Raw genomic sequence first — 15104 nt, 5'->3', positions numbered from 1 at the left:
AAAGTTTGTAGAAGAACATTCTTCTTGTACTGAAAAGAAAACTGAACACTAAGTGCGTGTGTAGTCTTCTAGAAGGTGGACCTTTTATTTGGTAACTACTTTTCTTTCCTCTTATTCCTGCAGAATTGTACGGAAGTTGGTGTCCTGAGGAGCAGAAAAGTGGAAGAGATATTCCCAGAACCAACTTCAGTTATAAGTGCCTGCCAGTTGATTCTGAAACTTTGTAGGTTCTAGATGGAAAACATTTTGTTAAAAGTCCTTTGCTTGGAGAAAAAGTGTGTATCTAATAGTAAAATATACACTGTTGATGATAAAACCAAAAAAACAAACCCAGTGCCGTCAAGTCGATTCCGACTCATAGCTATCCTATAGGACAGGGTAGAACTGCCCCATAGAGTTTCCAAGGAGCGCCTGGCGGATTTGAACTGCCGACCCTTTGGTTAGCAGCCGTAGCACTTAACCACTACATCACCAGCTTTTCCACTGTTAATAAATTTCCAGCCTGATGTTTGTTCTAAGCACTTCACATGGATTGCAGCATTTTGTCCACTCATCAAGTAGAAGTAGACACTATTATTATTTTCATTTTATAGCAATGGAAAATAAAGCAAAGAGAAATTAAATAACTTGCTGGAGGTCACTCTATTGTGCTAAAATTTGAGTTTGAACCTAGGCATACTGTGGAAGTCTCCTGAGCCTGGGTTTTTTATACTTATAAGAGGAAAACCTGGTGGTGTAGTGGTTAAGTGCTACGGCTGCGAACCGAAGAGTCGGCAGTTCGAATCCGCCAGGCGCTCCTTGGAAACCCTATGGGGCAGTTCTACTCTGTCCTTTAGGGTCGCTATGAGTCGGAATCGGCTCGACGGCACTGGGTTTGTTTTTTTGTTTTATACTTATAAGAAATGTAATTTATACATTATACAACTACAATTTATGTGTGTGTGTGTATTGCTGTTGTTGTCATTAGGTGCCATTGAGTCAATTTCAACTCAAAGTGACCCCACGTGACAGGGTAGAACTGTCCCATGTGGTATATTAGGCCATAATGTTTACAGGAGCAGAGTCAGGTCTTTAGTCCATGGAGTCACTGGGGGAGTTTGAACTGCCAACGTTTTGATTAACAGCTGAATATGCTTAACCGTTACTCCACCAGGGCTCCATATATATATGTGTGTATTGGTGAAGAATACTGAATTTACCATTAAAAAAATACCAAAAAACGAACACATCCGTCTTGGAAAAAGTACAGCCAGAATGCTCCTTAGAAGCAGGGATGGCGAAACTTGATCTCACATACTTTGGATGTTATCAGGAGGGATCAGTCCCTGGAGAAGGACATCATGCTTGGTAAAGTAGAGGGTCATTGAAAAAGGGAAAGACCCTCAATGAGATGGATTGACACAGTGGCTGCAACAGTGGGTTCAAGCATAATGATTGTGAGGTTGGCACAGACCTGGCGGTGTTTCATTCTGTTGTACTTAGGGTTGCTATGAGTCGGAACCTACTTGACGGCACCTAACAACAGCAACAGCTATATATATATTTAGTGTATATAGTATATGTATATATATACATATTATTAAATATATGTACATATATATGTATATATATAATATTTATCTAATTGAGAAGGAAAGAAAATTTATATAAAGATGCATTTGTTATGGGGCCGAGATAAGCGGCCAGATAAAGATGGTCTCTGTAAAAGACTTCTTAGAAATGCATAAATCCTGGCATTAGCTATTTTTAAATTGAAGCAATTACTGTTAAGATTTATGATGCAATTAGAAGAATTAGCCTGCCATCCTTTAAACTAGATGTTGTTATAATGCAGATGGATGTAAAAGGCCTGAACTTGCACTCAATTTCAAATATTCTGTCACCAGGGGTGCACCAATGTCTGTCATACAATATACTGTTATTTGGAGACAAATCTCAGTCTCTTATTTTTCTGCATATGTTGTGAGTCGAGGCACTGCTGCCTTTTTCCAAACAATCTTTTCAAGGGTATTTGTATAGTGAGCAGCCTTAGAAGACAGAAATGTTTTCTCCCTCTGGAGAAAAGTACAGAAGTGCTTGCTTCTCATAAAAACTCAGGTTCCCCAAGCTCAGGGTTCCTTTCCTGAAACATAACCTCGTCCATTGGCTGGTGTCACCTGGCCCTTTTCACGTTGCCTTGTGGGGACTGGGGCTCAGGAAACTGGCGCAATAAAAGTGCCAGAATCTTTGGACACTGCTATTGCTACTGTGACTACTAAAGTCCTTGGTCTCTGACCGACGAGTCTCCTGTCTTCCTCCAGCATCCAGCCAACTGCTGCAGGCAAATTTTGTAGTTTGCAAGTAGGGTAAAATCTCAGATCTCAACAACTGTATCTGGATTTTTTTTTTTTTTTTTCTGGAGCTGTTGAGGTTGCCTGGATGAATAAATGTTGTCAACTAAGCCTTTGAATTAAATGAATCACTTTTTACTGAGAATTTACCTGTTTTTTTTTTTTTTAAACTCATGTTAGCTTCACAACAGCTCTGTACAATATAGATTACTATTCCCATTTTACAAATGAGGAAACTGAGGTTCAGGGACATTAGGTATTTTCCCCAGCATCCAATAGCTAATAAATGGTAGAGTAAAGTCTGAAAGCACTCCAATGTATTTTTTGCCATGATTATGCCTTGAAACATATTTTAACTACAGAAATTATAAATTCTAACCCAAATTTAAAGGCCACTAGGAGAGAAAAGAAAAAAAAAAAGATTGCTTAAGAACAAAATGTGAACTTTGAACAAGCAGGAAAGGGAGAGGTGGAGAAAGAATGAGGACAAAAGAAAAGAGAGAGGAAAGACAGAAAGGATGAAAAAATATGTCTGAGTACCCTTCCAGGGCAAATGGAGGGCTTTGGAATGACCCTCAGGAGGACGGAGGCTGGGAGCAGGGGAGAGATCCGGGGCTCGTCTTAATGAACTTGGTGTAGACCCAAGGAAGAGTTCAAACACAGAGTTTGAGCCTGGCGGAAGCAAGTAGCCAACCTAAATAATATGTCAACCCAAAGGGTCAAGCAGAAGAGTCCAAGGAAATGGGGTGGAGATCAAAGTCCTATAGAAAGAGTGAGGCAGATATGGCCATCAAGGCAGATATGGGCAACTGGTAGTCGGAGAGCTTGGGTATGGGGATTTCTCAACACACTGGAATATCACGGTGGGGGCAGCCTTTTGTCCTGTTGGGCATTTGTTTTTTTTTGTTGGACACCAGTGGCTTTGCCCTCGGGCAGAAAGGGATTATTAAAGACTCTTGTTTGGTTTGAACAAAGAGACAGTAACCAACAGTAACCTTGCTTGGTCCTTGGAGGAAAGAATTCTGTTGGTTACCTGTTCAAAAGCCAAGATATTTGGAATCAATCACCAAAGTCACCTGTATTGAGTTTTGTTTCCCAGTTTTTATTTGTTTCTATTCAGTTGTACTCCAGAGTATTGAAAAAAAAAAAAAAAAAAGGCCAGTTGCTTCTAGTTTATTCCAACCATGGTGACCCCATGTGTGTCAGAGTAAAACTGTACTCCATAGGGTTTTCAATGGCTGCTTTTTTTGGAAATAGATTGCCAGGCTTTTCTTCTGAGGTGCCTCTGGGTGGACTTGAACCTCCAACCTTTTGGTTAGCAGCTGAGCACCTTAGCCTTTTGCACACCTGAAGACTCCTCGAACTACACAGAGCTATGAAAATAAGAAAGTTTTTTTTTTTTACCCCTATTTTGGATTGTAACTAAATACAAGTTGTCCTCGACTTGGGACATTTTCAGGTTAGGAGGAACTGCACTTACCACTGTCTTTTTTTTATACATATATCTTTAGTAATATGTACTACATACAAGGTTAAAATATATCGGTAAGTTTATATGTAATATTTCCAACCTCCAAAGACAAATAAAGATCAGATTTGTAAAGATACTGATAATAAAAGGCAATAATAATTAAAACTAAAAAAAAAAGGTATTGGACTTACTCAGAACCGACTTAGGACGGAGTCCTCAGAAAGGAACTCTGTCGTAAATCTAGAACTACCTGTATATGGTTTTAGCTTGTAGCCCTGGTGAGGGTTATTGTCCATATTTTGCTTTGTTCCAACTCACACCTTGTTCACCAATTTGATGATGAAGTCCTGGTTAGACCTCGGTTTTCTTTGTTTCCTTGCAAAGCCTGACTGAAATAATTCAGGTAAGTTTCTCTTTTTCAGCGGCCTGGGAATGAATGAAGAATGGGTCCCTTGTTCGGAGACATCACTCTTCTTCCCACCAGAGCAAACCTTGACGGACAGCTGTTGATCTCTGTGTTTTCAGGAGCCCGCCTTCCTGTCTAATAAGATCATTCACATGGTAGAAAACATGTGGCGTGGAGGTGAAGTCGAGTTTCGTATTATCCATTAGGCTCAAGTCCTCATTAGTAACTTCTATATAAAATAAACACCAGTCTCTGCAGAAACGGGGAACAAGAGGCCACTTCATACAAAGCACAATGATAAATGTCTCCTGTGGCCCTGGATTCCAACCCTTACCATCTGCAATCTCCCCTGTCTCCATGGCAACATAAAGTAAATAATAAAAATAGCCCCAAATCCAGGAAAAGCACAGCGGGGAACGTCTGTCCTGCAAGAAAACAAGTGCTTAATATGCTCTCTCATACCAGCATGGGGGCCCATGTGAAATTTCACAGTTGATCGATAGGAAAACGACAGGGAGTTGATAATGTAGAGGAAAACAGCCAGATGATCCGAAGAAGGGTTGTTTCCAACAGGAGACCTGAAGGGAACCTGGCTTCTCATATCCATGGGCTTGTATAATATGTATGCTACATTTTGTGTAAATGTGTTTTGAATTATAAGCTTTTTATGTTGCACTGCACTGAAAAGGAACTATAGATTATAAAGGTAATAGCATGAAGCAAAGAGTGGAGAACTGTTGATTTGGTTCTTGCCACGTTAAGTTTTTAGTAAAGCTGGGGTTGGCCAAATAGACCTTCTGGGTCTGCTCTCTACCTGCATTCCAGCACCCGGGACTGTTCTATCATGCCTGCATCAGACCCTGCCGGGGGAGCAAGATGGAATACAGGGGGCCCTGTAACTTTCCTGCAGCCCCCACAATGGGTAAGGGCAGCCAAGCCGCCCTCTACAAGAGAAGAATGTGCCTCCAGGGGTACCAGAAAACCCTCAGGAGTGGAATATTTTCTGGAATGGGGATTTTGAGTTAATTGAATTTTCTGATTAACTGTGATGACTAACACTGTGACTTTGGACCTTTCAACTCGCTGAGCCTGGTTTTCCTCATCTGCAAAAATCGGAGACGGGGCTTGCTGACCCTGCAGCCCTGGAGTTCTACGATTCTATGAACTGAGCACAAAGCATTATTTTGTTTCACTCTGTGTGGATAAAAAGCTTAGAATTTCTGGGTCTACTGTTCTGCTCCAGCAAAAACTGTACATTGACTACAACCAGATGGCTGTGTGTGTGTGTGTGTGTGTGGTCAAGGGGGTGACTTAGGAGAAAGACTGAGGGTTCTAAGCCAATCCCAGAGACTAGCTATGTGACCTTGGGCAAGTTACTCACTTTTCTTGGCCATAGTTTCTCCATCCTTATCAATGTCCCCAAGGTGAGTGATGGTCCTCACCTTGCAACATTGTTGTTGGAGTAATTGTAAGTGATCGATAAATGGTAACAATAATATTTTAAGTGATATTGGTCAGTAAAAAATTTCTTTGATCATATAGGCAAGATTTTGTAGCAGTAGGGTGGCTTGGGCAGTGTGATTTATGGAAAGCATCCTCAATACTTTGAATTGGGGTTTCCATTTGGCACTATGTAAAAAAAAAAAAAAGGGTCTATGCTAAAGACTCACCGTGGTGTTTTTTCTTTTGAATCCCTACTTGTATTTTTTTTTTCCTTTCTTTCTCAGTTTGCCTCTTCTCTTAAAAATAATCCAGTTGCCATCAAGTCAAGTCTGACTCATGGTGACCCATGTGTTTCAGAGCAGAATTCCACAAGGTTTTCAACAGCTATGTACTCAATTTTTTTTCTCTTCTAAAAATACATTACAGCTCAAGGAAGACATTCTTTACTAATTAAGCTAAACTATTATTTGCTTTAAAGAAGACTTCAGGTGATATTTTTGGTTTAAGGTGTAAAGATTATCTCAGGGTAATAGCTTCAGGGGCTCATTCAGCCTCAATGGCTCCAGAAAGTCTGGATTCCATAAGGCTTTGAAATTCTGTTCTGTATTTACTCCCCTCTTGATCACCATTCTTCTGTAGAATGTCTGCCTTGAGCATTGTGCTGTTTTAAAGGACTATATGGGATCAAACTAACAAAAGCAACTCAAAAGATTAGATAGGAACCCTAAGGGGTAGTGAGTTTATGTTAATGGGGGAGGAACAACTCAGAAAAGAAGAGAATGTTTATACTGCTTGAAGAATGCAATCAACGTCACTGACTTGTATGTGCAGAAACTGTTGAATTGGTATATGTTCTGCTGTGTATATTTCAACAACAAAATAATTTATTTTTAAAAATAGAGTACAGCTAAAACCTTCTGGTTAATCGAATGGTCTAGAATGGTTGGGTTCAATAAGTGGATGCACTGACTGTATGAGTTGAGCACGGACACCTGGCCATTTATTGGCAGATAGTGTTCAAATTAGAAGTTAACCAGATCAAGAGTCACAAAGATGGTTTGGGGCAGATTCCCTCTATTCTATTGTTCCTTTCTTCCAGCTAAGCTTCTCTCCTTGTCTTTCTTCCTCTCTTCTCTTTTGATCTCTCTCTTTGCTTTGGATTCCTTCTCCCAATCTTCTGATTTTAGTGCTGTCTTCTTTACAACTCTGTACTGTGCATCCTGCAGTATCTTGCTTTTCTTGCTCCTTGGTCTCTTCTCATTCCTCCTCCTCACCCCCCTTTTTCTTTTTATTCTCTATACTTTTACTCCCATTGATCTACAGTATCAGCTGTGGGAGGGTACTTTTCTGTAAGATAATAATGGAAGGTACAGGTAGTTTTTTTTTTTACAGGTAGTTTAGAGGCAATCAGACAAAATCATCTTGGGAGTAGGGAATCCTTTTGTCATTGTGATTCTACCATTTACAATAAAAGCCAGAAAGTGTGTAAGGAGGAAACCTGTCAGAGAAGGAAACTCAAATATTTTCCACTAATAGCGAGCCATAGAAAAGTGGTAACATAGCACCCTGTCAAAGGTGGAAAACTTTCAAGACCCAGAAAAACAAGGCAGTCCCCTCGAGTGCCAGCTCTCACAGGCTTCACTATATTAAATCTGAGAAGAGTCTGAACCCAGGAGGCATTAATGAGCTCTGCAAACCTTTTAAAACCATCCCGCTGTTATGCATTCAGAGAAGCCCACTCGCTTTTTGGACAAGAAGATCCGTGGCCTCTTGTATGCTAAAAATTCGCTCAGGGCTTGCTTTGCAGCAGGAGGAGAATCTGTCCATAAAAGGGATGGACTTTGCTGCCCAGAGGGATTCCCCTCCAGGGCTTCCCTCGTGAGCCTGCGAGATCACTGGGAAAGGGCAGCCAACCTCGGAGCTCCCTTCCTCCCCTCCCCACCAGTGTTGATGACATTTCCCTGTGAGGAGATGCAAGCGAAGAAGCTGGAGGGAAGGGACAGGCTCCAGCCCTAAAAAGGGGTTGTTTAGGAACCATGTCTTTTTTTCTTAGATCTAAAGATTAACCAGTTTGACTGGGAAAGGCCTGAGTAAAGCCAACCTGGTTTTTATCTTTAGGGAGCTGAAAGGAAGGCCTCATGGAGGGAGAGGCCAGGGTTCTGGATCTGGTAGTCATGGGCGTAGAGCCCACCCCTCAATTTGTTCACTGTGACCTTGAGCAAAGAAAGGAAAATACCGAGAATTACTGCATACCTACTCTAGTTTTTTTCATACTAGTTTTGCATACACGATACAATTTTCACTTTATTTTTACAGTAACGCATTGAATGCCTTGGCCAAATCGCATGTTAATAACAGGCTAAGTCACCCTAGGTTTGTTTGACATCTAAGGCCATGATTTCCCTACTCTGCCACACGGTTTCCCCAAACCCGTAGCCTCTCTAAGCCTCCCATTCTTTACATGTTAAATGGACACAGTCACACCACCTCGAAGGAGTGTTTGTTCTTGTTGTTCATTGCCATCAAGTTGGCTCCAACTCGTGGCAACCCCATGCGCAACAGAATAAAGCATTGCTGGGTCCTGCACCATCTTCACGACCATTGGTCTGCTCGAGTCCATTGTTGCAGCCACTGCGTACTTTGAGTGGCTTCCAGCCTAGGGGGCTCATCTTTCAGCTCTATATTGAACAATACTCTGTTGTGATCCATAGGGTTTTCAATGGCTAATTTTTGGAAGTAGATTGCCAGGCCTTTCTTCCTTGTCTGTCTCAGTCTGGATGCTCCTCTGAAACCTGTCCACCGTGGGTGACCCTGTTGGTATTTGAAACACCAGTGGCATAGCTTCCGGCATCACAGCAACATGCAAGCCACCACAGTGCGACAAACTGACAGACGGGCAGTGAAGGGTTAGTATACACCCATTTTTTATGGGCAGAGCCTGGATGATGTCATGGATCCAACTAAACTCCAGGAATCTATTATCAAAGGATAAAAAGGAGACGTTGGCAGACTATTGGCAGTCCCCACCACCATAGTAAAAACAACTTGTTTCAGCAGTTGTATTAGTCAGGGTTTTATACTTGCAAACAACAGAAAAAGATGGAGCTGATTTCAGCAGAAAGGGCATTTAATGAAAGGATATTGTGTATTTCACAGCCTTCAGAACTAGGCTTAGAAATCGAACAGGAACAAATGAGGCCAGGCAGCAGCCAGGACCATAGCCAAAGGCTTGCTCCAGCACCCTGAACGCCAGGGATAACCCTGGACGCCAATGCCTGCCCTCTGGAGCCCCTCGGCCCAGCCACAGCTGCTGCTTCTCCACCCTTTTGCGGCTGGAAATTCCTCATCACTGACACCACCCCACTAGCCCCAGGACCAAATTTCCTGCCTCTGCTTCTCTGCACCACTGGCAAAAGGCTGCAGAGGGTGCATCAGACCGGCAGAGCCAAATTCTGAACCCAACTACCAGGGAGGCAGGGAAAGGGAGCCTTCAGTTTGTACAATGGGAAGTCACTTCTGCCCCTCATCAGGATTTGCAGGGAAGGAGGCTCCCCAAACACTGCGAAAGGGAGAAGATCCCCAGAAGCCAAGTAACAACAGCAATCATGGCAATCATTGACAAATGTCTGTGACGTGAGTTCAGGTCCTACTGGTGTCAGTGTGCCATGCAGGTCAGGTGAAGGGGAGGCCGTAGCATCATGGACTTGACTTTCGCGCCTCAGGGCCCTGCTTGCCACTCCCTCAAACCTGTCTTTGCTTTTTATTTCTAATGAATAACTCATTTTTCAGTCAGTCACATAGGAGGTTTGTGCACGATCACTCAGAAGTCAATCATCCCAGTCTGTGTTGCTAGCTTTCTATTTTGGGCGATTTTCATTACTAACATTAGTCACTTTGCAGACATCCTATTGGCTACTTACCTATTTTCTTTGTGTGCTGGATGGGGAAAGAGAAAATCTGAAAAGAGAGAGGCAGGTGGTTAACTGGACTGTGTTCTCCCTTGTGCTAGGGTCTTTAAGGAGTGCTGGTGGTACAGCAGACTGTGATCAGCTACTAACCTCAAGACTATGGGTTTGAGCCCACCCAGTGCTCTGCGGAAGAAAGACCTGGTGAGCGGCTTCTGTAAAGACCACAGCCAAGAAAACTCTACGGGGCAGTTCTATTCTATAGAACCCAGGAAGACTGGGGTTCGATTCCTGGCCAGTACTCTTCAGTGCACTTGTCTGACAGTGGGGACTTGTGTGTTACTGTGATGCTGAACAGGTTTCAGCAAGAGCTTCTGGCCTAAGACAGACTAGGAAGAAAAGCCTGGCAATTACTTCTAAAGTCAGTCAATGAAAACCCTATGGATCACAACAGTCCAGTCCTGTTGTGCATGGGGCCACCATGAGTTGGGATCTGGTTGAAGATGGCTACCAACAATGACAAAGCAAATACTGAATTAGTGTAGGGGGCTGCCTCTTTCAGAGAAAAGGCCTGACTCCAAAACAGGATCAAATTCCACCCTGATATTTTCTCTGTATCTCAACATCCAGAGAGTCTGACTCTCTCTATAGATCAGACATCCAGAAACATGAGCAGATAAAGGACACTGTGAGACACAAAAGAACACCCAGCAAGGCTCCATTGTCCCCATCAGGCTGGCCAATGGTGAAGAGAAATCGTTCTGCCAGGCTTGTCCCCCAGTGACTCCAACTCCTCAATTTTTTCATCGTCAAAGGGGAGCCCTGCCCTCACAGCAGAAGGCAGCTTTACCAGTCATAATGCCAGCCCCCCACTCTCTGACTGATGCTTGAAAAACCCAGACTTACAGCCCTAAAACTGATAACAGATTATATCTCAAAAGCATCTTCTCTCTGGCATTCTGTCTCTGGAGGAAACACAGACACTAGCATGCGGATTAGTCTATTTATAAAGGTTTTGGCCTTGTTCTCCTTTTAGAATAGGAAAAATGAAAACACTCACTGGCTAATACCATAATTAGGAACAACACGAGTTACAAAGTAGCAATGTCGAAGGTAAATTTAGGATTAAAATAGACTTTTTACCTTCATGATTTGTAAGATTTCATATGTCAGACAGGCTGGAATTTGTGTGGGGGCGGGTGGGGAGGGAAGAAGGGTGGTGGGTGGAGAGATTTCCAGGGTTAGATAGGGTAGACCCAAAGGAAAGCTGTTCTTATCCAGCCCCCACCACGCCCCTGCTCCCACCTCTCTGAGCCCATGTGTCCCCCCACACTGCTCTTTACTGCCACCTCCGGCATCAGCTCTAGTCCTCTGTCCCCTTCTGTCCACCCTAGCTGTCTCTGGTTCTCACTTTCCAGCTAACCAATGCTTGTTGTACATCTTCCTCCTCCACAGCTGCCCCAACAAAGTACCACAAAGTACCACAGAGTACCACAAAGTACCACAAATCAGGTAGCATAAAACAACAGGAGCCTGGAAGCCAGAAGTCTGAAGGCAAGGTGTCAGCAGTGTTGGTTCCTTCTCGGAGGCCGGAGGAAAAATCTGTCCTGTGCTTCTCCCCGAGCTTCTGTGTCCAGGGCCTTTATTGAGGCATCGCTGCATAGACAGAGACTCAACCTCCAGCTCCCCGCCTCTGCCCCTAAGTCTGGATAATGTCATGTGGTGGATATTTCTGGTCTGGCCAACCCCCTCCCAAGAATTACCTTACTAGTATAAACCCTCAGGTGTAATCTGGAGCCCTTGCAGATAAAAGACACTTCTGTCACTGGAGAAATTCTAAGGTTTTAGAGGTTATCTTTCATGAACCAAGGAGAAAGACCAAATTCTTTGGGTAAAGTTAACCCCACAATTACCTGTCACGTGTCCCATCCCTGTTGAGATTTAGGGGCACCTCAATAATTTACACCCCTTTCTTCCCCACCTGAATTCTGAACCAAATGAGAGAGACAAAGGAGTGGCAGATATGATTAAAACAACACTTCATTAGTAAGAAAACTGGTTCTAAAGGGAATGGCTTTGTTGTGCTGAAACAATACACCCCCCCCCCCCAAAAAAAAACCCATTGCCATTGAGTTGATTCTGACTCATAGCGACCCTATAGGATGGAGTAGAACTGCCCCATAGGGTTTCCAAGGAGCAGCTGGTGATTTGAACTGTGAACATTTTGGTTAGCAGCTTTGGCTCTTAACCACTGCACCACCAGGGCAATAAACCAAACAAAACCAAACCCAGTGCCGTCGAGTTGATTCCGACTCATAGCGACCCTATAGGACAGAGTGGAACTGCCCCATAGAGTTTCCAGGGAACGCCTGGCGGATTCGAACTGCTGACCCTTTGGTTAGGAGCTGTAGCACTTAACCACTACGCCACCAGGGTTTCTACCAGGGCAATAGGCTTCCTAGTATACAAAAACGGAACCCCCAAATTAGACTCTCCCCAGGAACAGGCAGGTTGGACGCCACAGGTGCCCATCAGCAGCCTGCCCCTGGGAGGTCTGTGCTTGGAGGAGCAGTGGGTGTGCTTCCTTCAGGCCACTGGTACCTGAGAAGAGGAAGGGGAAAGTGACACCCAGCTAACTCACCGCAGCGAGGAGTAAGGGACGGGACAAGTGCTCAGGAGTGTTCAGGGGGAATCTCTCTTGATCCCATTGTTCACGGGGCAGCCATGAATCGGGGCTGACTCGACAGCAGCTGACAACCACCACAGAAACCAGACAGGTGTTTCCCTGGCTCCTCCAATCCTCTCTGTTAAGATGGCGGCCCTCTCGAAGGCAGGAACCATATTTTGAACATCTTTTTATCTCCCACAGCACAGTGTCTACACAGGTTGGATGCTTAAACAACAACAACAAAACCAAACCTGTCGAGTCAGTTCCAACTGATAGCAACCCCACGTGTTACAAAGCAGAACTGCTCCAAGGGTTTTCTTGGCTATAATCTTTTATGGAAGCAAAATGCCAGGCCTTTCTTTCATGGTGCCACTGAGTAGGTTCGAACTGCCAACCTTCCAGTGAACCGCCGATTGTAAACCATTAGCACCACTCAGAGACTTTTGAGTGCTTAATAATGTCTTCTAAATTATATTAAATTATATAATATACAATTACTATACTTGTTATTATGTAATAATTACATAATATTAATTTATATTGTTTAATCAATATTATCCACTACACACACATCCGTCAGTTTGTCGTACTGTGGTAGCTTGCATGTTGCTGTGATATTGGAAGCCATGCCACTGGTATTTCAAATACCAGCAGAGTCACCCGTGGTGGACCCGTACTGATGGTTTTTAAGGCAGAACATGGCCTGATATAGTGCCAGAAGATGAGCCCCTCAGGTTGGAAGGCATTCAAAACACAGCCTCGGTGAGATGGATCGCCACGGTGGCTGCAACAATGGGCTCAAACATAGCAACGATTCTGAGGATGGCACAGGACGGGCCAGTGTTTTCTTCTGTTGTACACTGGGTCACTGTGAGTTGGAACCGACTCAACAGGACCTAACAACAGCAATCAATCAATATTATCAATTTAATATACTACATTATAAAATGTCACATATAAAACATATTACATAAAGTTCTTTATAGTAACAAATTACAGTAAATTTTAAAAGGCTGATAGTATACAACAGTGACGTTACCAGCGCTTTGCAGAGGTGAAGCTGGCGATCACACAGGAAACAGAGCTCACGTAGCATGAGGAAATGCTGGTGGGGAAAACGGACGCGCTTCTGCTTCCTGAGGGGACGAAGGTGATCATCGAATGTAATGTTTTCTCTAAGGAGTTATTCTCTGAAATCATTTCAAAGCTGATAGATTTTTCTTTCTTTCCAAAATTCCTGAGAAAACTTGTGCATTTTTGCTTTTCAAGAGGGTACCACTTTGTACCAACCAAGACTTTCCACATAATGTTAGCCTTCTGGATATGTAAAAAGTTCGTGTTCGAGATTCATTGTTTTCAATCGTCATCAGGATATCTGACATCAAGTAGATGCAGCACAAGGGGATGGCTTTGAAGTGCCTTAATAATAAATGACACATCACCTCATCACAGCATGACTCCAAATTTAGAGACGTCAGTCTATCTGGAGGGGTCCTGGTGGAAAAAACTCACTGCCCATTAACAAACAAGTAAACCTTGGAACTTAAACCTGGGTGGTGATACCATATATGCAGATAATCTGGTGAGGGTGTGTGGATCATGCCACATGCTTATTTGGATAAAGGTCAAACACTCCTAAAGGAAAGGTATTTCTCTCTTTCTCACTTGCACAGTCTGTGTGTAGCTCGAGATAGAACTGGATATTCTTAGCAGAGATAAATACATATACTTATTCCGAGTACTACTTGGTCCCTAGGATTGATCCTGGGACTTCATTTACGTTTTCTTCTTGCCATAAGGGACTTTGAAGTGGAATTTGGAACTTTTTGTCAAATTTCCTGGTTGCTTGGTTTTGAACTCTCCTGGGAGATAGAGATGTATAGCAAGCCTGTCAAAAGTTTTGTTTTGTTTTGTTTTTTTGGTACTGATGGTTTTTAAGGCTGAAAGTAACCTCTGCCTCCACCCTTTTTCCTCCAGTAGGCATATAAGGAAGGGCTTATGTCCCATGTTCATAGTAAGGGTACATCACTTGAGGCAACATGGTGTTCATGTGCGCATTGCAGCTTCTCTTGTCCTGCAGTGGGGGGCCTCAGCCCTCCAGGCTGGGACAGGACTCCGTGCATACTGAGAAGCTCCATGCAGCTCCCTGAAAGAGCTATTGACATCAGTGGATCCTGAGATGCCAGCTGGGGCACATGCTGCGAGGGGTTTTATAGAGTCTGTGAGCAGTATCTCACGGAGGAAGTCCTTGGGGACGTTGATGAACACCCTCTGGGAAACTAACAACATTACCACTAAAAGGGAGAAATTCACCGAAGACACTAGCAATTTATAAGCACTTCTCATACTCGAGGTCCCAGAATGGATAGGAGTGGCAAGATAGGGTGTTGTCCTAAGATGAACATCCTTTTTCAGGTGTTCTCACCCTTTTACACTACCTGCATAGTGTCGTACATGGAAAATGGCAACTGAAGCCCTTCTCTGTTATGTACCTACTGGGGCGGGGAGGGGCGTGGAAGGAATGAAGGCAGAGCGTAAAAATGGTGTGGGGGTGGTGTCTGACCTCCTTGAACTTCACAAGGGGGAAGGACAATCAATACCAACAGCCCAAGGCTGATTCCTGTGAGACGGAGGTCAGGCAGGCCTCCTCTATCCACCATCTTTACCAATTCTGACACCAACCATCCCTCCCACAGCACTCTCTACTTCTCTGCTGGGTTCGATGATTCATTGCAATGGCCACACAGAACTCACAGACCATTCTCACAATTATGGAGTTTATTAGGGAAGTAACAGTTACAGTTCAGGTTAAGGAACACTCAGGATACAGTTCTTCCATCAGGACAGACTCTTCCCAGCTGTGCTCACAGGCACACCTGTC

This window comes from Loxodonta africana, chromosome 8 (assembly GCF_030014295.1).
Source record: "Loxodonta africana isolate mLoxAfr1 chromosome 8, mLoxAfr1.hap2, whole genome shotgun sequence".
NCBI lineage: Eukaryota > Metazoa > Chordata > Mammalia > Proboscidea > Elephantidae > Loxodonta > Loxodonta africana.
The sequence above is the reverse complement of the archived record's forward strand: the minus strand, read 5'-3'. Positions refer to the sequence as shown.